The following is a 25,577-nucleotide window of genomic DNA, read 5'->3' as shown; positions in this document are numbered from 1 at the left end:
GTTCATGCTAGAGGAAGTCAGATAATTTGGAGAGTGGGGAATTAAGCAGTGGCTAGACACTTCCTTCCTTTTCCTTGATGGGGTTCCTAGTTCACACCAACCGTTTAAATGGTAAGCCGCCTTCTTCTTCGTCCGCCTCTGAGCTGGATTACAGAATGCGCCCCAAGAACATGACTGCTGAGATGCAACATTAACTTTCTATTATGAATGCAATGGGGCCAAGAAGAGGCAACGCGTGCGGGGGGGGGAGGGGGGAGCCATCATCCTCTCCTCCCAAGACCATTCAAGCCAGAGGATGATTCTCAGTTTGGGGTCTGTTTGTTTTATTGCTCCCCATTCATTATGTTTGTGGGATTAGTGATGTGCTGCTTCTTAATTAGAATAATAGAACTGCAGAGTTAGAAGGATCATCTAGCCCAACCCCTGCAGTGCAAGAATCACAGCTAACTAATCCCTGACATAGCAAAATACCGCATAATCACCCAGAAAGGCTCCTTTTTGTCACTGGATCCAGGTCTGATTAGCCAGATCTCTAGGAAGGATAATAGTTCCCAAACACTGTTCTTGTTTAATGTACCCTGATCTGAAAAGAATTGACAACCAGTCCATAAAACCAAGTGGGAGATTTTTATGTGTAATAAAACCATGATGCTTTATAAATATCCCTCCCCTCACAGAGACTTGGAAAACATTTTTATTTTTTTTGGAAGCAAACATCCATGCCAGCTCACAAAGTCTAGAATCCATGCTAAGGCTGAAACAAAATATTCTTGCACCAAACTCAGATGTTTGCATCCCTCTAAAAAATAATGTTAGAAATTAAATGTATGGTTCTCAAATATTATAAAAAAGGGGAAGGCAGGAAATGACATCCAATTTTCTTACATAGCTGATAGCAATCTAGGTATGCAATAATCTGATGCTCATTCCAACAATCATTCCATCTCTAATAATACAATAATATTTAATAAGAAGTGCCTGCAAGAATCCTAGGCGCTCTGCAATTGCGTACAGAGGTTGATTGGGTTTAATTTGCTGCATGGATGAGAAGATTTTGATGCTTCTGAAGTCAAGTCAAAATCTGTATGGCTATTTGAGATTCCCTGATATTGAACCTAAAGATTTGGTTGTGGGAAAGGACGGATGAGTCATATTAAAAACTGATCAAATAAAGTCAGTCTTAATTGAATCAAACACTGATGTACTCTCTTTTTCAGCTCATATTACAGACAACCATTATCCCCATGCAATAAATCCACAATTGTTTTCAGACATCCGTGGTGCACAACATCCCACAAGGCTTCTGTAAAACAATGGTATTCAATTGTGGGGAAGATCACATTTCCTCAGCACTGAAAACAGAAATATTTTGTGGCTGGGAAAATGGGATTATCTCGCCACCCCCACAACCCCCATGAGTGTGTCCGTTGTTACTGTCTGCATGCTGTAGGCTGTGGTCGCAGAATCCTATTGGCTAGTGCCAGTAACATTGCTAGTGGAGAGCAATTCCCTGCTAGTGAAGAACAGTTCTCCCAGTTATGCCTGAACCATTTTGTGGCCTTTTTAAAACATAAAAAAAACACACTAGCTTAAATAAAGCTCTAACCAGAAGGATTCAATCTTCCCTTGAGGCAGGGTCAGCCAATGCGGTCCCCTCCCATATGATGTTGGACTACGACTCCCATCATCCCTGATCATTGGCCATGCTGATTGGGTCTGATGTGAGCTGGAGATCAACAACGTTGGGAGGGCACCATGTTGACTACCCCTGCCTTAGGGAATGTAGTATTCCCACTTTCCTCACTCTTGTGGAATTTCATGTGTGAAGAGAAACAACAAAATGGTGGCCACAAATATTATTGTATTGGTCCCTTACAAATGGGATGGTAAGATGCTGCCAGTTCTTCTTGCTATTATGTCACTGCCAGTGCCTATCTTAGGGCTTCTTTACTTCTAGTGGAGAAACACTACTCCCCCTTCTCCTCACACACCAAAGTGCCAGGTCCTGTTGAAGCACATTTCCCAATGTATTATTGGTGGCACAGAGGAGCTCAACCACACAAGAAGATGCCTTATATGGATTCAGACCACTGACCCATCTGGCTCAATATTGTCTGCACTGACTGGCAGAGGCTCTCCAGCACTTCAGGCAGGGTTCTCTCTCAGCCATACCTGGAGATACCTGGGGTGTGTGTGTGTCAGACTAGGAACCTTCTGCATGCAAGACAAATGCTCTACCACTGAGCTATGGCCTACCCATTCCACAACAGAAAGGGACTGGTGATCTTGCTACACTCAAATCAACCAGGGCTCTAGACCAAGGCAGGCTTGCGGTAATTTGGCCGAACCGACTGATACCACTAAGGAAAGGCTTGATACAAGCAGGGACTTTGGAGGCAGGGGGCCACCACCTGCAAGACCTTTCCTCTCCTTCTAGCTCTCCAACCCCATCCATTGGAGCAGCTCTTCTTCTCCAGATGCCATTGGCCCAGCTCATTTCTCAACAGGCCCTCCTCACCGGCTGCCAGTTTTTAACAGTGCAACGGTTCCAACAGTGAGGTATATGTAGATCCATTCATAATTTTTTCATAAACCCAGGCAAAGGAAGGAGGAAAGGGAAATGGAGGATGGCTTAGGGAAACCCAGAGGCACAGATGAGTTCCTGAGCAAGCTGTTCACAGCACCGGGCTCTTTAGTGGCATCTTCACATTCCAGGTCCCTCTGGCCCCACCGCGGGCGACCAAATCCCAGACCATCTGGCTCAGCAGTTGTGCGGAGAGTCTTCACCTTCCTGCCTGGTGTCTCTCGACAGCGCCTTCCCCGTGGGGGTAGGAGGCGTGATAATAATGTCTGGGACTTTCAGGCGCTTGTCAGCCATGACAGGAATGTCCCCGCCGCCGCCACCACCACCACCTCTGTTGACGTGTGTTTTAAAGCCTGAGGGAACAAGAGGGAGAGAAAGAGAGAGAGAGAGAATTTACCTTTCTCTCGAGGTGGCAACCTCTGACGTTCATTGTTCCTCAGAGGAAGTTGGGCGTGTGTGTTAAAACAGAGGAGTCGGCCCTTCTCAGATAGTGCGTGACTGCTGTATTTCGACAGGAATGCTATTCTGCAGAATGGGGCAGCCACACAAGAAACCCTGCTGCGAGTTAGTGCAAAGCGGGCTTCTGATATTGTGGGAACTTGCAAGAGAAACTCTCCCACAGGCAACTGTGATCTACTGGGTGTATATGGGATAGGCAGATTGGCAGTGCAAATTCCACAAACAGGGTGTTACATGCTGGAAGTAATTTGCCCCCACAAGCAGCCTAGCCACTGCATTTGCTACCAGCTGCAGCCTCTGGACCAACTCCAAGGGTAGCCCCACACAGAGCGTATTGCAGTAATCCAGCCATGAGGTTACCAATGCATGGGCAATTGTGGTCAAGCTATCCCATTCCAGGAATGACCATAGCTGTCTTACCAACTGAAAGAAGTAAGTAAGTGGATAATAAGCTTCCCATAATTCTCTGTTGGCTATGTGACATTGCCTTCCCACACTTTCCACTCCTTCAGTCTGGATTTCCTCATACGAGGGATACTCTTGAAAGGAGAAAATGTGGGAAGGCAGTGATTTAGAGAACATCATACAGATAGTAGGCAATTAATGAAGAGACAGGAAGCGCTGACCCTACACATTAAAACAGTATGGCTAAGCCCTTGGTGGCAGGCCCTGATAAAGATTTTAGGAAACATTTACTTCCAAAGCTTGCACTTTCCAGCCATATAGGAACACACCCACTCCATACATTTAAACCACATTTAAAGACAAATGGCCTCCCCACCGCAAAGAATCCTGGGAACTGTAGTTTGGTAAAGGTGCTAGGAGCTGCAGCTCTGAGAGGGGATATTTGGGTGGAAGCTGTGACTTTTAAAGTGGTATAAATGAGCTTTCAATGTATGGCATGGATCTGACTTTGCATGCAGAAGGTCCCAGGTTCAATCCCTGGTGTCTCCAGGGAGGGCTGGGGAAAGATTCTGCCTGAAACGCCCTCTGCCAGTCAGTGTAGACAGTACTGAGCAGGATGGACCAATGGTCTGACTCAGTATGAAGCAGCTTCCTGTGTTTCATATTAAGGCCAGCCCTGGTTATATGGTTGTTTAATTTTGTTTTTCAGGGCCAGATTAAGACCTTTGGAGGCCCTCAGCACTGGAAATATGATGGTGCCCCTTAAATGTAATCCAAAATAAAAACAATAGCAAACTTTGAGTATTATTTGCTATGCTTGTATACACCTAAAATTTACGTGCGTCCTGAAATGTACATGCATGTATGTCATGTGCAGCATGTGACAGGATCAGGTTCCCTTCCATTCTTTTGATCTACCTTGGTAGGACACCCCCTGGTTTAGATGGGGGTAAGTAATGAAAGTAGAAGAGGAAAATGGGGAAAATAGTGTGGGGTGCAGTGTAAGGAATTCTAACAAATATCTGATTGTTCTCCTGATGACTATTTCAAGGCTTGTTGAAATCAAAGGTAAGATTTTAAAAACCTCTTTTTTGCTTGTGCTCTATAAGCATATATTTAGTTTGCCTATTGAGTAATCCAGCAGTGACTGTCATCACAGTATGCAGCGTTGGTGTGTCAGGTCAGATCTGCCCCTCTGCAGCTGTAGCTGCATGTGCTCTGCTCCTGAGGATGCTGACAGGTCTTCTGTTCCCTAATGCTTCAAGATTGATCACCTCCCTCACCCATCTAATGCTGGGCCATATGGTGAAAGCATGCTTCGATACACCAGGTTTGCCGTCAACTGACACAATGCCATCGCCATGGTAAAGAAGATCCTGGGTTATATTTAGTTTGTTGTGCGGCGCTGAATACAAATGACGCTTCCGAAGAAGAAGCTGCCCTCCAAAGAAGAAGAAGAGAAGACTGATAAACTGGTGCTTTCCTTCCTTCTCAGACCCCCTCCCTACCAAATTGCCTACAACTAGCAAAGTTTGCAGCCAAAAATGTTGCAAGGGCGCCCTCTGGTGGGCATTGGAGAGACACATATGGGATGCACTCTAATCTGCCAGCAAAGCAGACGTTCCTGACGATTTGTGCTCATGAGGGTATGGGGTGGTTATACATACACAATCCTGCTTTCAATGCCTGTGTATGATTTGGCTAAGTTTTATTTTATTTATTTAACAAGATTTATGTACAGATCGATTGTAGTAAAACCTCTGATTCACAAGGAACATTAATACTATCAATAAAAACAGTTAAAAAGAATTAAAAGCATTTAATAATAATTAAAAGTAAAAGTGGGTTGGTGTCAGGGGTTCGGATCTGTGGGCTTCCTTAAGGCAGTCTTCCCTTTCACCAGATGCAGGAGTTCGTTCCTGCACAGGCCTACTTAGAAGACAGTCCCACAAGGTTCAGTATAGGACTTACTTAAAAGGTAAAGGGACCCCTGACCTTTAGGTTCAGTTGTGACTGACTCTGGGGTTGCAGTGCTCATCTCGCTTTATTGGCCGAGGGAGCCGGTGTACAGCTTCCGGGTCATGTGGCCAGCATGACTAAGCTGCTTCTGGCGAACCAGAGCAGCGCACGGAAACGCCGTTTACCTTCCCGTCAGAGTGGTACCTATTTATCTACTTGCACTTTGACATGCTTTCGAACTGCTAGGTTAGCAGGAGCAGGGACCAAGCAGTGGCAGCTCACCCCGTCGCAGGGATTTGAACCACTGACCTTCTGATCAGCAAGCCCTAGGCTCTGTGGTTTAACCCACAGGGCCACCCACGTCCCAGGACTTACTTATTCCCAAGCAAATGTGTCTAAAATTATGCATGGCATATAGAAAGCAGATTGGGGAAAGAACCCTCTCATAATACACTGGTACCTCGGGTTACATACGCTTCAGCTTACATATGTTTCAGGTTACAGACTCTGCTAAACCAGAAATAGTACCTCGGGTTAAGAACTTTGCTTCAGGATGAGAACAGAAATCATGCTCCGGCGGCGCGGCCCCATTAGCTAAAGTGGTACCTCAGGTTAAGAACAGTTTCAGGTTAAGAACGGACCTCCGGAATGAATTAAGTACTTAACCCAAGGTACTACTGTACTAGAACTCTGGGCCAGCCAATAAAGCTGAATGCTGGAAGATTCAAGAGGGCTGAAAGAAAGCACTTATTCGCAGAGCAGCACATAGTTAAACTATGGAACTCACTTGCACAAGAAACTGTGATGGCCACCAACCTGAATGGCTGTAAAAGATGGAGGCAAAGCGTATCAGTAGCTACTAACCACAATGCCTTTGCTCTTCCTCCACTGTCTAAGTCAGGGTGTCCCTTGCTGTGAACTGCAGGTGGGGAAAGTGCAGTTGCCCTCATGTGCTGCTCACAGGCTTCCCAGAAGAGGCATCTGGTTGGCGGCTGAGAACAGGATGCTGGACTAGATGGACCCTTCACCTGATCCAGCAGGGCTGTTAAGTTCTTATGTCCATTAACCACTCTCTACGCTGGCTGCCCATGGGAATGCCAACCAAGTAATGAATGGGATCTGCATGAAAGCAATGGATGTGCTTTTTGCTCCAGCCCCATCCATCTCAATGGCGCTCATGCCAGGCTGCCTCTAGTCTGGCCCAAGCCTTCCTTCTCACCTCTCCTCCCTCCCTGCTCGCCATTCAACGGCATTTAGGTGAAACAGGCTCAGTAGGGCTTTGCATCCAAAGCAGCTCGACTCATCTGTTATTAATGCTGATGGAACAGGCCTCGCTCTTTGGGAATCAATAAGGGCCTCTCGGCCCAGCTGGTGGATGGACCTGCATTAAGGGCTGCAGCTCATCACCAAGAGAGTTGCGATTTACAAATGCATTTCCAGATGGGAGTGCGTTGCTATTCATAAAGGGCTTGGCCCCAGCCATGTGGAGCTCAGCGTCTTTTTCACAAGGCTGTGAGGCTGCTGTTTCGGGAGGAAACACAGCCCCATCTGGAACAGGCTGGCATCCCCGAAACATCAGATCCCTTAGCCAACTTATCCTCTGGAGTAAGCTTCAGTTTGCTTGCCCTCTTCCAGTCCAAAACTGACAGCAGAGACCTGCTGAGAATATTAACTGGGTGTTGTTGTTTTTCCAGGTTTGGATGATAGAAACAAGAGATTGATGAAAGAGAAAGAAAGCTGAGCAGTAGTGCAGTGGTCCAGAGCTGCAGCAGGTTGACGATCCATTACTATTTCTGCAGCAGGATACTAGTAAGGACCCTGTCTACAGCATCCTAGAGCCACCCATTCAGCATGGAAGGGGGGCTTTTAGCCAATGAGAGGAAGGTTTCTCAACCTTTGTGCTGACTGGAGCCAATCAGAGTGAAAGAAGGTGAACCAGCCACAGAGGATTGGCTCCTAGAGCCACTCTGGACAAGGATCATGGGAGGAACAGCAAGGAGGAATTGTTCTGTAGGCTCCAAAGCTAAGCATTTAGGAACACTGAAAACACAAGGTGCTTGTGTTTCAAGAGAATGGTGCGCAAGTTCTGTCACATGCATGGAACTTCATGGCAAACACAACTCGAGACACAGCTTAAGATGATAATGAAACACTCCAAATCATTTGCCCATGAACATGCTCAGAATATAGTAGATTTAGCTCAGTGCTACACAAAGTCATGGTCCATGGACCAGTACAAGCCCATGAGCCATCAACTGCTACCCCCCAACAACTCCACCACAGCCCAGGTTGAGTGGTACCCTTCAGGGCCAACTATGGTAACAGTTCCTGGCACACTGGGGTCGGGGAGGGTAGGAATTGCTGGTCCAACACTTCAAATAGCTTGAGAAGCATGGATATAGCAGAAAGGCAACACACAGAGACAACACACTGTATTGATCACTGCAATGCATTCCTAATTATCACTATTGTATAAGGTTCTTGTATAATCTTTGGAGAGCCACGACTGTTCAGGAGAATGGCTGCACTTCAGAACTTGCCACCATACTAACGGAGTTGGATGTCACCTCCACATATTGGTGAATTTAACCGTCCCCACACCAAATCCCCAGATGACCACCTCATGTAGCAAACTGAATCCTGATAAGACAGAAGTACTTTTTGTAATAAACTGCAGCTCCCCTGATTCTTTAGGGGAATCCATGACTGTTTAAAGTGGGGGTGGGATTCTGTGCACCCAGGGTGCCACATTAGCAATCTCTGGGATAGCACACACAGAGAGAAAGAGAGATGGCTGAATGAAATTCAAACTGTGGGCCTTTCTCCCTCATAATTCTTATGAACTTAATTCAGCCTTGCTGTATGGAGTCCAAACTAAGGACTAAAGTAGAGCAAATATTTTTGAAGGGGTTATATGGGGAGGGAACTCAGGTTCGAATCTCCACCTGGTCATATTTTCCCATCAGCTAATCTTGGGTCAGTCCTACTCTTTCAGCGTAACTCACCTCACACGGTTGCAGTGAGGATAAAAGAGGAGCCATGTGTGCTGCCCCAGACCTACCTGAAGGAAAGACAGAGGTGAAATGGTAAAAATAAAGAGGACAGGCATGGATGGGGGTGGGGGTGGGTGGGTTTATATCTAAGGTCCTTTTTCAAGTGACCCATGTGGCATCACTTGAAAGTGACTGTGAACATTCCATAGCGGTGGAAAGGAGCATTTCAAGGAGGGCATTTGGGAATTCACTGAAGCAGCTGAAAACTTTGGCTCATGAGCTGGGAAGAGATGAGGAGGCCTTGCGTGAGCCATATATCCAAGGCACTGTGTCTGACACAAGGGAAGCATTTGAACATATATTATTTATATCCAGTACACTTCTGACACCCTCGCCCCCACCGTTTCCTTGCAAAGAGTCGTGTGGAGGCTTCTGCCTGGTTCCCAGGGGGTCTTCTGCGGAAGCGGCTTTTACGAGACCTTCGTAACATCAGCTGCAGCAGCTGCTGCTGCAAAACGGCATCTCTGCGTCTCTCGCTGGGCCTTTCACATCTTTCCTTCCCCGGAGATACAAAAGGGCAGAAAAGGGCAAGCGACGTGATCGGGTTTAGAAAAATGGGGAGTAAAGGAGGAGGGGGAACATCACCAGTGGTACCAGTTGGGGCTGGGTTGCCCAACCAGTAGGGAGAGCCAAAACCCACGATAGGCAGAGCCAACGCATTCTAGTTTTGCCCCTACCCTCAACCTCCTCCTATTCCTTCCTGCTGAGTTGTACAAGGGGCAACGCTGAGACTAAGGAGGAGGGGCAGCAGCCCAGGAAGGTTGTAAGTGAGAAGGCAAGCGGATGGGGGCTGGTTGAGGATAGGTTGGGGTCTTGCCAGAAGCATCCTTGCTAGGCTGAGCAACAGCTTCCCTCTGCATGATATACTGTATGCTGCATTTGTTTAATCTGCAATAGCCCTGTCCTAAACTGTTTTAAAAAGCAACCAATTGTTTGCTCTTTGGCTAGCAGGGGTCCAGAATATACCTCAGCAGATGCCTTGTGTGAAATGGTAGGCTGCATACCCCTTAGTGTTCATGCATACAAATTTACAAGTACATGCACTGATGCATCTGAATGCATCTGCCACACCCTGCACTGAGGACCAGAGACCTGAAGGAGATGGCTGAGCCCTGAACAGCAAAATCCACAGCAACTTATACTCACTTTAATTTTCAGAAGATGCCCCTCAGAGGCAAAAGAAAAACCTGGTGCAAAATAGGAATGTTAGTTCAGGGACCAGGTTCAGGGACCAGGTTCAGGGACCAGGAAATAGGAAATGGAGTGTAGGGTCTGCTAGTCTGAAATTCAACTGGTGTAGCTCTCCCCAGCTGCTGCCTGCTCACACTTTCAGAAGTGCCACCTGTCTGCTGCACTGCTTTTGGAAGCACAGGAGCAACTGCCAGAGAGGTGGCATTCCCATGGGGCGGACAAGGGTTCTTGCAGGCCATTTGTGGCTTTGACTAGCTGGGCCAGAGCAGCCACAGCCTATTAACCTGAATGTCAGCCCAAAGAGTGAATGAATAATCCATGGCTCCAAAGTGTCAGAGGGGGTGCATTTCCCTCCCCTCCTCGCTGGGAGATTGCTTTCAAGATGCACTCCCCAGCACTGCTACCTGAGGGAGCTGGCCCAGCCCCACACTGTGTGAGGAGCCCCCCTGGGGAAGGAAAGGCAGCAGGTGCTCAGGCCTTTGGCTTGGCATTAAAGCTGACAGCCCACGCTGGCATCGGGGCCAAGCAGCAGTAAAAGCTAATGGGTGATGCAATATTTAGCACTTGCCCCGATTACCCAGTGAGAGAACAGAGCACACTGAAAATAAAATAAAAGCAAAGGCTGCTTTGTGAGAATGGTGCTTTCCCCAGCTTGGGACAGAGAGCATCTCCATGGATAGAAGAACGTCTAAAACAGCTGGCTTCATCCTGACAACCCTTAGCAGGTTTTATGACCCCCCCCCCAAGGGTTGTTGAAATGGGGCACGTGTAGTGCTCTGTGCATGTCTGGTGAGCAGGGATGCCAGGGAATGCCATGGAAATCGGAAACAGAAGCAGAAATTGCCAACGTTTGCTTATTTGTCCCATGTCTGTGATGGGAACCAATCCTGCAGTATTTGCTGTTGTCGTTGCCTTCAAATGATATGAAATGGATTATGGCCTCATTCCCATTTAAATTACATTTCCTTTGCATTGAAATGAATGGTGCAGAAATAATTGTGTCATTTGTTTACATGTAAGTAACGGGACTTGTGGAAATAAGTATCTAAATTAGGTAATATGGTGGACAGCTTCCAAATTTGGCGGATGTAGAACTGCAGCAGAACAGAAGCAGCACCACTTGTGATGAAGACAGGTTGGAATGGAAATCGCTGCCTTCTTGCAAGTAGCAACTAGGGGTTACTAACTGTGGTGTGTGCATTAGCCAAACAGAAAGCAGAATTTTGCTACTCCCCTGCCTTTGCACCGCAGCATAAATCCAGGCCAGTGGAATGAAACTGGGACAACCCATGTAGTGCCTGCCCTATTTCCCTCCCATCTGCAATTGACTGCTGCCAATTGTTTGCTTCCACCTTGCTTCTCGGATGAGTAAGTGGACCCAGTGGCTCCTGCCAAGTTTGGTTTTAACTAGATGGGGTGGCGGTGGCGGAATACACTGTAGGCGGCTTCTGGAGTTCCTTCCAAATGTCCTGGGTTATTGCAGTCGTAAAGTTCTCTTCTCAGATTGCCTGTCCTTAGTCAAGGCTGCTGAGATGGCACGTGCCTGTTTTCTGGGAAGAAGGGAGGCAGGGAGGAAGTCTAGTCCAACTCAGAGCCTTCTTTTTTAAAGACCTAATCCATTAGATCAAGGAATGGTCCTCCAAAAGATGTTGGACTCCAGCAGGGCCAATGGTCAGGGATGATAGGAGCTGTAGTCCAGCAAGATCTGAACATCTATGTTCAAAAGCTTCCAGGTTCAATCCCTGGCATCTCCAGATAGGGCTGTGAAAGACTCTTGCCTGAAACCCTGGAAGAGATCTCAGTAGTGACCCAATCCTGAGCTAGAGATGAACTAACAGTCAGTGCAAGGTAGCTGCTTCATATACACATGTGGGAAACTTGTAGCATTTGGATGACAATGTATGTTGTTCCAAGTGATAAGAATTCACACTTCCCCTCGGATTTCTTTCAAACCAGTTACACTTCGAGGGCAGATCCATACTGTGCTCTCAGAGCACACCCAATGCACGTTTTAAGCATTTGACTTCCTCCATAGAATCCTGGCAACAGACATTTATTAAGGTTACTGGGAATTGTAGGTCTGTTGGGAGGAAACTACAGTTCTCAAGGGTCTTTTCGGGATGCTTCTGCCTTAAATGTGTGTTGGACGTGCTTTAAATGTAGGGTGTGGATCTGTCCTTAAAGTGTAACTTTAAATGTGGTGTGGATAGCATCAAGCTGTTTATAGGCTACTGAATGTTATTCCATCTTTCTGGCAAAAAACCCAAAAACCCCTTTGAAAATAATCATGGTCCCATGAGCACAACAACGCGCCCCCCACTCCACCTCATAGATCCATGGAGTTGTGGGTTTAGGCAGAGCGTGGAGAAGCTTGGTTCCCTCCAGATGTTGATGGTTTACAACTTCCACCTTCCCTGACCACTGGCCAACAACATCTGGGGAGCCACAGGTTTCCCATCCCTGAGTGAGGATAAAGGAGACATCACATGGCATCTTACCTTTCAGGCAGGAGAGACTAAGTCCCATGATTTCATCCTTTTAGCATGTGGGATGGATTAAAGACACAAATTTCCACATCTGGTCCTTTGCCTCATTAGTGCTAGAGAGTCGAGAAAGAAAAAAAAATTTTAAAAAGAAAGATGGGAAAGAAATCTAGCTGCATTCAGAACACAGTTTGTCCACACCATCAATGGATGCCATAGCATTGTATTAACCTAACTAGATTCATTCCAATTTATATAGGAACTTTTATACTGGATGGAACTTTAGCACATAATATATATTTTTTAAAAACACACAGTTGTGACCAATCGCTGCAGGTTTTTATACTTTGTATAAGCAGCTAGTTTATTTCTAGGGATGAGCAGATTTTCCTGTGCTCTATTACTGCCCCGTGAGTTTGCTCTCACCTGCATTCTGCCCCAGTTAGCAAAATTTCTAAATTTAAGTGGCAGGTGTGCAGTTTGCATCATTCCACCCCTTTCATTTATAGCAGGAGGTAGGAGACCTTTTGTAGCCCCTATGCCTAACTGTCTATGGTTACTGATGTACCCTGGCATTTTGAGTCTAAAGAAGTATAAAAATAACCTTGGTATGATTGCATCCTGATAGCATTTTATGCTGCGATTTAATCAGACATGCCTACATTCTTGTGCCCAACCATAATGTGCAAAAAAGGAGATGCTAACTGAAAAACTGTTGCAATGCCTGGAAATGACAAAAGGCAGACTGCTAATGCATTGGTGCAATTCTGGAAACAAGATCAGGAAATCTGGAGCCTCCCACAGAGAAATCTTTGTAAGCTTCCCTCTTTATTTCTTTGATAGGGTTTGGCCTCTTCTTGTTACTTGATCCTAGTTTCTGGCACTACAGCTGTTCCCTGAGTAGCAAACATAAAGACCATAAGCAGAACAATAATACTGTTATTTACATATACACCTTGGTTTTTAGAGTTGCAGGTAGTATAAAATTCAGGCCACCTTGGGGTGAACACACACTCCTGTAGAGGCAATGTGGTCAAAGGATACATTTCAGCACATAGCCTACCCCATCCTGAAGCCTTTGGGCAATTTAATTTTTAAGGCAACTAAAAATGTGTAATTAAAGGGTCTAACCTTTAGCCAGCTTAATTCTCCTCCTCCTAGCACATGGTGGGGTCTGTGGCAGTCATTTAGCATGCTCAGTGGTCAAGCTTGTTCAGGCATCTTAGTGGGGAAGGGCTGCAACAGACTGGCAGAGCATCTTCTTCACATGCAGAAGGTCCTGGCTTCAATCCCTGATATCTCCAGGTAGAACTAGGTAAGACTCCCTGTTTGAAACCCTGAAGTGTCGTGGGCCAGGAGGCAGCTTCACCTGCTGAACAGCAGCCTGAACTGAGAGAAGGCCAAGTGATTCCACCTGCACCTGACCAGCCTTAGATCACAGAGCAGAAGGCACCAATGAGAACCAGCTGCCTCCCAGCTTCTTAAGCCAAGCTCTCAACAACAGTAAAATGCTGGAAACAATGACTGTAGTTCTTGCCCCTTACCTTGCTGCTGCCGCCTGCTCTCCCTCTGGATTCCCTGACCTGTGAACTGGACCCTTGGCTCTGTGATCATGTGAATTTCCTGACCTGTGGACTGTCTTGACTTTGTATGTGGATTCTGCTCTCAGGCAAGCGTTCCTCAGAGACTCCTAGCCCCTACTTGTTCGGCAACGGGCCTCAAATGGGGCTACAGCATGGAGAGCCACCACCGGTCAGTGTAGAACTCCCCCCGCTTTCTCTTTTAAGGGGATGGAGAGACAGGAGAACCCCACAGTCCTTTGCAAGTCTTGCAAAAGCCCTTAGAAATCTCTTTCCCTCCATCTTTAAGATCACAGCAAGACAGAGCTTAAAAGGGAAGGTGGGACAACCAGGTTTAAAGGGAGGGGGCAAACAGGATGTGATGTTTTAATGCCATCATGTTACTGGCATGTGGGCAGTCCTACCCACCTGTCAAACTTGGCCTGTGAGCCAGATCCTGATCATGATCTGACCTGTGGAGCCAAAAAGGTTCCACACTGGTGGTATACTGTGCTGGATTGACCAATTAGCCTAACTTGGTGTAAGACGTTTACCTATGTTCCCAAGTGTTCTGGCAGGCACAGAAATTGCAGTTCATTTCATGCTTTGACAATCTGTTGCATGCCTCCACCGTCGGAGGCAATATGCTTCTGAATACCAGTTGCCGGAAACTGCAGGAGGGGAGCGTGCTGTTGTGCTCAGGTCCTGCTTGTGAGATTCCCTCAGACACCTGTGAGGACCCAGTTACAGACTCAGTGGGCCACTGGACAGATCCAGCAGGGCTCTCCTTAGGTACTTATAGGAGAAGAGGCTCCAGTCCTTTCCTCTTTCAAGGTCAATGAGCGTGGGTAGCTTGGACATCATCTGCAGGGGATGCATTGTGTAGCTGTATTGTACTGACACCACTCACAACACAGAATCTAAAAGCCTAGAGACTCTGAAGTGGAAGGTTGCCTGCTAGCCATTGTGACTACTAACCCTTGATAGACTTACCCGCTTCCATGAATCTGTTTAATCCTCTCAAAAAGCCATCTTATAGCACCAAGCTGTGAAGGGAGTGGGAGGCCTTGATCTTTGTAGAAGACACTTCTTAAAAAATAATAATGCTGGACTTTTCATGAAAAGGAGGAGAGCTTGACTGCATTTGAGAAACCCTTCTTTACATTATTAAGGATTTGATTTTTGTTGTTGTTGTTTAGTCGTTCAGTCGTGTCCGACTCTTCGTGACCCCATGGACCAGAGCACGCCAGGCACTTCTGTCTTCCACTGCCACCCGCAGTTTGGTCAGATTCATGTTTGTAGCTTCAAGAACACTGTCTAACCATCTCGTCCTCTGTCGTCCTCTTCTCCTTGTGCCCTCCATCTTTCCCAACATCAGGGTCTTTTCCAGGGAGTCTTCTCTTCTCATGAGGTGGCCAAAGTATTGGAGCCTCAGCTTCACGATCTGTCCTTCCAGTGAGCACTCAGGGCTGATTTCCTTAAGAATGGATGCGTTTGATCTTCTTGCAGTCCATGGGACTCTCAAGAGTCTCCTCCAGCACCATAATTCAAAAGCGTCAATTCTTCGGCGATCAGCCTTCTTTATGGTCCAGCTCTCACTTCCATACATCACTACTGGGAAAACCATAGCTTTTACTATACGGACCTTTGTTGGCAAGGTGATGTCTCTACTTTTTAAAATGCTATCTAGGTTTGCCATTGCTTTCCTCCCAAGAAGCAGGCGTCTCTTAATTTCGTGGCTGCTGTCACCATCTGCAGTGATCATGGAGCCCAAGAAAGTAAAATCTCTCACTGCCTCCATTTCCTCCCCTTCTATTTGCCAGGAGGTGATGGGACCAGTGGCCATGATCTTCGTTTTTTTGATGTTGAGCTTCAGGCCATATTTTGTGCTCTCCTCTTTCACCCTCAATAAAAGGTTTTTTAATTCCTCCTCACTTTCTGCCATCAAGGTTGTGTCATCTGCATATCTGAGGTTGTTGATATTTCTTCCAGCAATCTTAATTCCGGCTAGGGATTCATCCAGCCCAGCCTTTCGCATGATGAATTCTGCATATAAGTTAAATAAGCAGGGAGACAAAATACAGCCTTGTCGTACTCCTTTCCCAATTTTGAACCAATCAGTTGTTCCATATCCAGTTCTAACTGTAGCTTCTTGTCCCACATAGAGATTTCTCAGGAGACAGATGAGGTGATCAGGCACTCCCATTTCTTTAAGAACTTGCCATAGTTTGCTGTGATCGACACAGTCAAAGGCTTTTGCATAGTCAATGAAGCAGAAGTAGATGTCTTTCTGGAACTCTCTAGCTTTCTCCATAATCCAGCGCATGTTTGCAATTTGGTCTCTGGTTCCCCTGCCTCTTCTAAATCCAGCTTGCACTTCTGGGAGTTCTCGATCCACATACTGCTTGAGCCTTCCTTGAAGAATTTTAAGCATAACCTTGCTAGCGTGTGAAATGAGTGCAATTGTGCGGTAGTTGGAGCATTCTTTAGCACTGCCCTTCTTTGGGATTGGGATGCAGACTGACCTTCTCCAATCTTCTGGCCACTGCTGAGTTTTCCAAACTTGCTGGCATATTGAGTGCAGCACCTTAACAGCATCATCTTTTAAAATTTTAAATAGTTCAGCTGGAATACCATCACTTCCACTGGCCTTGTTATTTGCAATGCTTTCTAAGGCCCATTTGACTTCACTCTCCAGGATGTCTGGCTCAAGGTCAGCAACCACACCTGGGGTGTACGAGACATCCATATCTTTCTGGTATAGTTCCTCTGTGTATTCTTGCCACCTCTTCTTGATGTCTTCTGCTTCTGTTAGGTCCTTACCACTTTTGTCCTTTATTATGGTAATCTTTGAACGAAATGTTCCTTTCATATCTCCAATTTTCTTGAACAGATCTCTGGTTCTTCCCATTCTGTTGTTTTCCTCTATTTCTTTGCATTGCTCATTTAAGAAGGCCTTCTTGTCTCTCCTTGCTATTTTTTGGAATTCTGCATTCAATTTCCTGTATCTTTCTCTATCTCCCTCGCATTTTGCTTGCCTTCTCTCCTCCGCTATTTGTAAGGCCTCATTGGACAGCCACTTTGCTTTCTTGCATTTCCTTTTCATTGGGATGGTTTTCGTTGCTGCCTCCTGTATAATGTTTCGAGCCTCCATCCATAGTTCTTCAGGCACTCTGTCCAGCAATTCTAAATCCTTAAACCTGTTCCTCACTTCCACTGTGTATTCATAAGGGATTTGGTTTAGATTGTATCTTACCGGCCCAGTGGTTTTTCCTACTTTCTTCAGTTTAAGCTTGAATTTTGCTATAAGAAGCTGATGATCTGAGCCACAGTCAGCTCCAGGTCTTGTTTTTGCTGACTGTATAGAGCTTCTCCATCTTTGGCTGCAGATAATATAATCAATCTGATTTCGATGCTGCCCATCTGGTGATGTCCATGTGTAGAGTCGTCTCTTGTGTTGTTGGAAAAGAGTGTTTGTGATGACCAGCTTGTTCTCTTGACAGAACTCTATTAGCCTTTGCCCTGCTTCGTTTTGAATTCCAAGACCAAATTTGCCAGTTGTTCCTTTTATCTCTTGATTCCCTACTTTAGCATTCCAATCCCCTATAATGAGAAGAACATCCTTCTTTGGTGTCACTTCTATAAGGTGTTGTAAGTCTTCATAGAATTGGTCAATTTCAGTTCTTCAGCACCAGTAGTTGGTGCATAAACTTGGATTACTGTGATGTTAAAAGGTCTGCCTTGGATTCGTATCGAGATCATTCTATCATTTTTGAGATTGCATCCCAGTACAGCTTTTGCCACTCTTTTGTTGACTATGAGGGCCACTCCATTTCTTTTACGGGTTTCTTGCCCACAGTAGTAGATATGATAGTCATCCGAACTGAATTCCCCCATTCCCGTCCATTTTAGTTCACTGATGCCCAGGATGTCAATGTTTATTCTTGCCATCTCATTTTTGACCACATCCAACTTACCCAGGTTCATGGTTCTTACATTCCAGGTTCCTATGCAATATTTTCCTTTACAGCATTGGACTTTCCTTTCGCTTCCATGCATATCCGCAACTGAGCGTCCTTTCGGCTTTGGCCCAGCCGCTTCATCAGCTCTGGATCTACTTGTACTTGTCCTCCGCTCTTCCCCAGTAGCATGTTGGACGCCTTCCGACCTGAGGGGCTCATCTTCCAGCGTCATAACTTTTATATACCTGTTGTCTTTGTCCATGGAGTTTTCTTGGCAGGGATACTGGAGTGGCTTGCCGATTCCTGCTCCAGGTGGATCACGTTTGGTCAAAACTCTCCACTATGACCTGTTCATCTTGGGTGCCCTGCTTGGCATAGTTCATAGCTTCTCTGAGTTCTTCAAGCCCCTTCGCCACGGCAAGGCAGTGATCCATGAAGGGGAAGGATTTGATTGCAGAGTGCAAAAAAGTGGTGGGGAAAACAGCCACTGAGTAACTAGGGGCTCCTGACTCACTTCTGCCAATTTAACATCCCTAACAATAGCTAATAGATCCACAGCACTTACTGATGTTTGAGTTGAGACAGTGCAATTCAACAAAAGGTAGACTAGTCTCTGATGAAATTCAGCCCCATTTGTTTTCATAGGCATTGTCTGATCTAACCCTCCCCGCTGTGAGTCTATTGCCAGTTCAAGCCCAGCTGAATGTTGAGCAGGGCTTTGGCCCAGTGAAATCTCTGCAAGGTTCAATCTAGCAGAACATTTTCCACATCTGTTATCTTTATTGGATGGTATAGTAAGGAGAACTTGTGTCAATATCGGAAGGTTTAGCTCTATGACTAACAGATGCTGGTTTGCATTTAATCATTAACTTCTGATTAGCTGCTATCATGCTGGCATTGGGCATCACCTCAACCAATTATAAAAAGTGGCTTTTATTTGATATGCAACTTGATGTTCTTTCCTCATGAAAAGGGGGGGAAACTGACATCATGCTCCTCATACTTTAGAGCCCCCAGGTGGAGCTGGCAAGGGGCACCGGATGTAATTGACTCAGGGTTCATATATCCTGGAATATGAACCCATCTCCACACAAAGGAAAGATTCCAGAGTTTTTCAGGGCAACCTGTTCTGGTAGTTTGATAGACTTACATTGTCATAGTGGTCTCAAGTCAAATGACATGCTGAACATGTGAAATTGTTTTTGTTTTATTTATTCAAGCTAATCTTACACTCCGATATATTCCCAAGAATTAACATCACATTGTCAGTGAAAAGACCAATCTTCATTTGTTCTGAACCACACTTAGTATCTGTTATCTCTGGCTGCCCTAACCTCTTTTTTGGGAGGAAGGGCAGAATATAAATTTAGTAATAAGTAAATAAACCCTTGGACGCGGGTGGCGCTGTGGGTAAAAGCCTCAGCGCCTAGGGCTTGCCGATCGCATGGTCGGCGGTTCGAATCCCCGCGGTGGGGTGCGCTCCCGTTGCTCGGTCCCAGCACCCGCCAACCTAGCAGTTCAAAAGCACCTCCGGGTGCAAGTAGATAAATAGGGACCGCTTACCAGCGGGAAGGTAAACGGCGTTCCGTGTGCGGCTCTGGCTCGCCAGAGCAGCTTCGTCACGCTGGCCACGTGACCCGGAAGTGTCTCCGGACAGCGCCGGCCCCCGGCCTCTTGAGTGAGATGGGTGCACAACCCCAGAGTCTGTCAAGACTGGCCCGTACGGGCAGGGGTACCTTTACCTTTTACCTAAATAAACCCTTATATCCCACCTTGACCACTGAGCTCAGGGGTGGGGGACTTCTGTGAGCCTGCAGGTCATTTCCCCCAAACCATGACCACCTGCCCATCAGCTGACATCACTGGTGAAAGCAACTGATTGGCAGGAAGAGAGGATTTAATCCTGCATTGCCTGTGTGATCCTGTTCCAAGCAGGATGTAATCCCTTGAGGTCACAAAAGTTACCAGTAAATCATTCTCTGGGTATGGATTCTTATGTAGCCAACTGGCACCATCCACACATAAAATGAGGTTTCACCAGGTTTGAGGGATGCTAAAAATTTGCAGAAGTAAAATCTCTAGAGGCGGGGATAATAACAACACCTACAGGGGGAACCCTCCACAAAACAGCTTAATGTTCTCTAGGTATGAAATGGTGACTGAGGAGGATGGACAGAGTAATTCAGGTAAAGTTCAAGGCTGGCTAGTCAGAATCCTGGACAGGATCTCTCCACAGTGACACATTGTGTTTAAGTCCCACTTGAATGTGATTATATTGTGGTCCCATCCCGCTTTCAGCAAACAACATTAAATTTGTCAAGGTAAAATCTCTGCACTCCCCTATCCCCGAAAAATCAACCCTCAGTTCCAGGAAGAGAGAGCATATTTATGTAGGGACCATGTGACAATCAGTATTGTAATAGTGCGGGCTTCCTCAACCGTGGCCCTCCAGATGTTTTTGGCCTACAACTCCCATGATCCCTAGCTAGCAGGACCCGTGATCAGGGATGATGGGAATTGTAGTCTCAAAACATCTGGAGGCCTGAGGTTGAGGAAGCCTGGAATAGTGCATCCAGTCCCCACTCATGTTCCGACATAAAGAGAAAGTTGGACCTGCTTTGCCAGTTCTGAAGAGGACATACAGAACTGGGTGTGAATACATCTAAGGACATCATGGTCTTTGCACCAGTTTCCTTCTTAAAAACTTTCCCTGCACAATAATTTCCAGAAATCTTTGCTACCACCCGCCAGCTCTTTATATCCTTTCTTAGGACAAGTGTCCCTCTTGTCCAATGACCAACTCAGTCTTGCCATCAATATCAACAGATTAATTGCTAGTGATGGGCCAACACCACCCTTTTGAAAATCAGACAAATTACAAAGCGGTTGGCCCATGAGAAAGAAAGAGAGAAAGATTATTTCCAAAGACATCATGAAGATGGAACAAGACCATGCTCTCAAGTGTATCCTTGCTTTCTAAAATCCCATTCAGCCCTGGTCCACTCACTGCCTGTGTAAGAAAGCAAACAACTTTTTGGCTTGGCAAGGCTACCCGAAATCAATGAGGCTACATAAAACAACTGTGAATATCAATAGTCTCATTTTTAACCACTTAATTTTCTGAAAGGGCAGATCCACAAACATTCTTATCTCATAAAAGAGACCAGAAAATGAGGAGACGGAGGAGACTTTGAAAAGCTACCGGAAATATTTGTCCATTGATAATATCCTAGAAGCAACTGCTGTTCACACAGGGAACCTCTCCTTTCTGCAAGCCCATTGAAACAACCAGGGCATAGGTAAGAGCAATACATCATGTCTGTTACACATCTCTGGTTTATAAATGGTGCTTAAATTGGTGCTATATACATTCTGGTATATAGTTCCTTTTCCACATATATGCCCGCCCCACAACCCTGAATTGATTTACAACCCTAAGTGAGGTAATATTCTAGCACAGTAATATGCAATGAGCAAAACTTTGGGAAGTATCCAACTAAGTTTTACTCAGACAACCCACTGGGATGTAAGTGCCTATGTGAGTAATGTCCATTGGTTTACTGGATCTGTTCTGAGAAGAACTTAGTTGAATACAATCATTTGTACCTATTAGCGGGTGTGGTAACAGCAGTGAATCCCTGGTCCAAAGTGCACCCCTGCCATTAGCTCACAGCATACACACCAAAAATTCAAAGCAGCCTTACAGAGGGACAACCCCATGGGAACTGTAGTTTGTTATGGGTGCTGGGATTTGTAGTTTATCCCTCACAGAACCACACTTCCCATGATTCTTTGTCGTGAGATGTGCTTTAAAGGCAGGTTATGTGGGCAGAGGTGGCCTTAGACAAGCCACTTTTTTGCTTTCTCTCCATCTCCTTCACATCTCTCTCCCCTTCAAGCTGCATTATGGGAATAATTGCCCAGCCTGCAGAGTTGTAATTATGAAAACAGGTTCATTGTTTGTTTAAAAAGGGTTGTATCCAAGGAGTGTAGACCCAATGAAATCAATGGAACTAAATTACTCGTGATTTTGATGAGTTTTCTCTGAGTAGAACTTATCTGGTGATAACCCCAAAGATTAAAAAGTTCTACATCAATAGCTGCAGAAAATACCACATTTACACCAACCATGATCCCAGATCTGAACAAAGAAGGTGAGTTTTCAAATTGTGCCTGAACATACCTAAAATGTTCTGATTTCACCTGGGATGGAGTTTCATAAGTGGGGTACTATCACTGAGAATGGCCCCCTCACTGCCACCAGGTTAGAGCCTTGGGATAATGTGTGAAAAGTGCTTTGAACCCCATAAAGTGCTGCATATAACCACAATCCTAACACTAATTAGCATCCCATGTATACTAAACCAAACTCATTTGTTTGAGTGCCACCACCAATCCACATGGAGCCTTCCACACACAAGAGGGAAGCATCAGAAGAGAGCACAAAGGTTTGCAGAAGAATATCCCCCCCCCCAAAAGAATATATTTAGGGAGAAAGCACCTCTATACAACTCAGTGAGAACTGAGTATACTCATTGGTCTTCCTGAATGTCTGTTAGGGTAAAAGACCGGGACTGGAGATGGAATGGAGTATTGTGTAAAAGGGGCCTGGTTGGCTGGCTGGCACCCAGAACAAGAGCAAACGTTCTGCTGCAGGTTCCACATGGGAAGCTGCCTTATAAAGGGTGAACACTGGTCTATGGTGCCCTGCATTGTCTTTGCTGACTGGCCGAGGATTTCCAGGGTTTCAGGCAGGAGACATTCCCAACTCTACCTAGAGATGCCAGGGATTGAACCTCAGACCTTCTGCATGTCTAGCAGATGCTCTGCCACTGAGCTATGCCATTAAGAGAACGTAAGATTCTAGTCCTCATTGATCTGAACAGGAACATAGGAAGCTGCGTCCTATCGAGCCAGACCATTGGTCCTTCTCATTCAGTATGAGTGACAGAGGGGTTGAACTTAGAATCTTTTGCATGCAAAGTAGATGCATGCAATTGGAAAGCATACAGCCTTTCCAATTGCCACGATAATATGTGATGATGATGATCGTGGTCGCAAAGGAGCCACGAAAACGCGACGGGCAGGACCCCACACGAATTCAGAACAAAAACCAAGGCAAAGTTCTTGAAGCTGAGAGGGCAGCCCCTCAGTCTTGCAGCCTCCCTGGTTTCCTGATCAGAACCCACAGCCTTAGCTTCCAGGCTGAATCCCAGACTCAAGCGGCTCCTAAAGAGGGCAGGTGGTGGTGGTGGTACTGAGCCAGGGAGAAACAGCAGCCGCCGCCGCAGCAGCAGCAGGATTAACTCTCCCACCCAAGTTTTAGAAAGGGCTTTTATCCTTTTCCACCCAGCCCTGAAGCCAAACCAGCAAGCATGAAAATAACAGGAGGGAGAGCGCGCCAGGGAGGGGCAGGAGCTTCCTCCTCGAGATTCTTGGGGGGCAGCAACTCACCAGCTCTGCAGGCAGCAGCCGCCTTCCCCTCCAGTGGCCCCAGCCCAGCCGCGGTGGCCGCCGGCGGCATCCCAGCCCCGGCTCTGCTGCTGCTGCTGCTTCTCCCAGTTGCAGCGCCTGACATCGCTGCCAGCCCAGCGAGAGGGAGATGATTGCAGCTGGCAGGAGTCGGAGGCAGGACCAGGGCGATTTACATATTGCTGTCTCGGGGACCACCTCCAGCTCTTGGCCGGGCCAGCAGAGAGGGAGGGAGGGAGGGGCGGAGGCTACCAGGCACTGTGTGCCCCCTCCTCGCCTTTCCACCCCTCCCTCTCTCCAGCCTCATCTCAGCAGCTGCCGCAATGCCTGGCCAAAGGGCTTCTCCCTTTGTTGGTCTCTGCCAAGAGCTGCGGGAGGATGGCTAACTTGCTGGTGCATCCCGAGATATATAATAACATACAGAGCTGGAGAGAGACGGCAAAGCAAGCTGAGGATGGGAGGGATGCGGAGGTGGGTGTGGAGAGACCCAGCTGGCACCACCAGGCAGGCGAATGCGCTCAAGAAACCTGGGCACACACCATATACTGAAAGCACTTTCCTCCCCAAGAATCCTGGGAGTTACAGTTAACCTTTAGTGGAGCTACAATTCCCAGAACTCTTAACAGGCTACAGTTCCCATTATTATTTGCGGGAACTCAACATGCCACTGACGTGGATGGCTTTAAAAAAAGGATTGGACAAATTCACAGAGGATAAGGCTTTAGATCTCTGCCAGATGACTGTGCGCTGCTTCCAGTCTGCTTCTGAACACCAGTTGCTAAAAGCAGGAGAGGAGAGGGCTGTTGGGCTCAGGTCCTGTTTGTGGGACATCTGATTGGCCCCTGTGAGAACAGGATGCTGGACTAGCTAGGCCATTTTCTTCTTGTGGGGAAGGGAAAATGTGCTTTGAATATGTGGTGTGTACATGGCCCTTGACCACTGAAGCCACTTGGGCTGTCCTGGAAGGTGAGTTCGTTTGCTGGAGTGCCCATCTAAGCCATGGAATTCTTTTGGTCCAGTGGGTCAGATCTTTATCTTTCCCCCCATTTCAGCTGATGAGGAGAGAGAGCTTAGTATTGCTTTCTGCAGGATCCCAATGCACCAGAGACTTCCTGCAGAGAACTTTCTTGAGCACCCAACCCAAGCAGGATTGAATGCCTCATCCATCCGCTGATGAGCTTGGGACTTCAATCTTGTTTACCCAGCTACATGATCCGGCCAAGTGCCTACCTGACGCACACCTGACATCACATATGGTGTTGGGGGTGGGGCAGGAAGGCGCCCGTAGTTTGTGGGACAGAGCTTGCCAGCCAAATGAGGGTCAAACTTGGCCCACAAGACAGAGTTGTGGTCCAAAGCATTGGTGGGCACCAGATTAGTTACCCCATTTGCATTTTCCCCACAGTAATGTAGGAAATGTATAGCTGAAAGGTCACAGCTCAGTGGTAGAGCATCTGCTTTGCATGCAAAAGGTCTCTGGTTCAATTCCTGGAATCTCCAGCCAGGGTTGGGAAAGACCTTCCTGCCTGAAACCCTAGAGAGTTGCTGCCAGTCAGTGTAGACAGTACTGGACTAGATGGAGTGACCAATGGTGCAGCTCAGTATAAGGCAGCTTCCTCTGTTCCTACTGAGCCTGCACAGGCTCGCTTTCTTTGCTAGTCATCGTAACTGGAAAGAGGCCATTGGTCAACCCAGCTTAGTACCGTTTACTGCAGAAGTAGGGAACCTGCAGCCCTCCAGATGTTTCTGGGTTCCAACTCCCATCATCCCTGGCCACTGGTCATGCTATCCGGGTCTGATGGGCGTTGTAGTCCCAACAACATCTGGAGAGTCAGAAGTTCCCCATCCTCAATCTGCTATGACTGGCAGTGACTTTCCAGGCAGGAAAAAAAAATTCTTTCCCATTCTCTGTTACCAGATCCTTTTCACTGAAGATGCCAGGCACTGAACATGAGACCATCTGCATGTATAGCAGCTGCTCCATCACTGAGCTGTGTCCTAAATAAAAATGTATATGTGGATATCTGGGTCATTTACGAGATGGAATTTTGGGCATTCGACTTTCTGCATATGCTCTGCCACTGAACTGCCCCATGCGCTACAATAGTGTTCACTATTACTCCATAGGCTCTGTGGCTGAGAATTCATGCACTAAATGGCAGCTCAGATCAATATTTCTTTTTTCTTCTGAAGTTCTGTATGGCAGCTATTTTAGAGAGGGTCTCACAATGTACCAGGCCATTCTGTTACAGGCCTTCAGGTAGCCATCACGGAACAAGGAAACTAAGAAGGGAAACTCCAATGTGATACTGCTGAATTGCAGCTTATCCAAAAGTTTCATTCTGTTTGTTTGGGTCTGAAGAGAGACCCAGCTAAGCTTTACTGAGTAGAACCCATTGAAATTAATGAGTGTAACTTAGTCATGCGCATTAATTTCAAGGGGTCTATTC

At 46.5% G+C, this 25,577-nt stretch overlaps 1 long non-coding RNA gene across 1 annotated transcript; it reads right to left on the bottom strand.

Moving 5' to 3' along the window:
- Nucleotides 1-691: 691 nt before the first annotated feature.
- Nucleotides 692-23,464, bottom strand: LOC310682791. Its single transcript, XR_014514160.1, has 3 exons — nt 23,110-23,464; nt 12,150-12,250; nt 692-2,937 (listed from the first exon to the last, which is right to left on the bottom strand). It is a non-coding gene; the product is annotated as an uncharacterized lncRNA (long non-coding RNA).
- Between the last annotated feature and the right edge of the window lie 2,113 nt (nt 23,465-25,577).

The sequence above is a fragment of the Podarcis tiliguerta genome, assembly GCF_965153285.1.
Source record: "Podarcis tiliguerta genome assembly, chromosome: 8".
Classification (NCBI taxonomy): domain Eukaryota; kingdom Metazoa; phylum Chordata; class Lepidosauria; order Squamata; family Lacertidae; genus Podarcis; species Podarcis tiliguerta.
The sequence above is the reverse complement of the archived record's forward strand: the minus strand, read 5'-3'. Positions and strand labels throughout refer to the sequence as shown.